The sequence below is a fragment of the Primulina tabacum genome, chromosome 6, assembly GCF_025594145.1.
Source record: "Primulina tabacum isolate GXHZ01 chromosome 6, ASM2559414v2, whole genome shotgun sequence".
Lineage (NCBI taxonomy): Eukaryota > Viridiplantae > Streptophyta > Magnoliopsida > Lamiales > Gesneriaceae > Primulina > Primulina tabacum.
The window spans coordinates 19,554,815-19,555,510 of NC_134555.1; the positions used below are offsets into that span (position 1 = coordinate 19,554,815).

Sequence of the window (696 nt, forward strand, 5' to 3'; positions counted from 1 at the left end):
TAGCTGACTTTCTTGAAATTTGTGATACTTTTAAGTTTAATGGCGTGTCTGATGACGCTGTTCGTTTGCGTTTATTTCCATTTTCACTGAGAGATAAAGCTAAGTCGTGGTTAAACTGTTTGCCTGTAGGGTCTATTACTACATGGGAAGATATGGCAAAGGCGTTCCTGATCAAGTACTTTCCTCCGTCGAAGACTATGAAGCTCAGAGCCGACATTACTACTTTTGCTCAATATGAGCAAGAGTCACTTTACGAGGCATGGGAGCGCTACAAGGACTTGTTGAGGAGATGTCCACACCATGAGCTGCCTCTTGGGTTAGTTGTTAAAACTTTCTACTACGGTCTGCTTACTCCTAACCGTACTATGATAGATGCTGCTGCCTGTGGTAACTTACTGAGAAAGACGGCGGAGGAAGGATATGAGTTATTGGAGGAGATGGCTGCTAGTAGCTATCATCCTCAGTCTGATAGGCAGAGACGAGGTGCTGGAGTTAATCAAGTTAATGATTTGTCGGCGGTTTCAGCACAGTTAGAGGCTTTGAATAGAAAGATTGATGGGATGAGCATGAGTGGGTCGGCTATGTGTCTGCAAGAAATTTTCTGTGATAAGTGTGGGGGTGAGCATGATGTGCAGGATTGCCAAGATGGCAATCCATTTTATGTGCCTGAGGGAGCACCGGTAAAACAAGTGGGAT

General features: G+C 44.5%; 1 non-coding gene across 1 annotated transcript; it reads right to left on the reverse strand.

Moving 5' to 3' along the window:
* Positions 1-200: 200 nt before the first annotated feature.
* LOC142550361 (small nucleolar RNA R71) lies at positions 201-307 on the reverse strand. Its single transcript, XR_012821325.1, has one exon. It is a non-coding gene; the product is annotated as a small nucleolar RNA R71 (small nucleolar RNA).
* Positions 308-696: the final 389 nt, after the last annotated feature.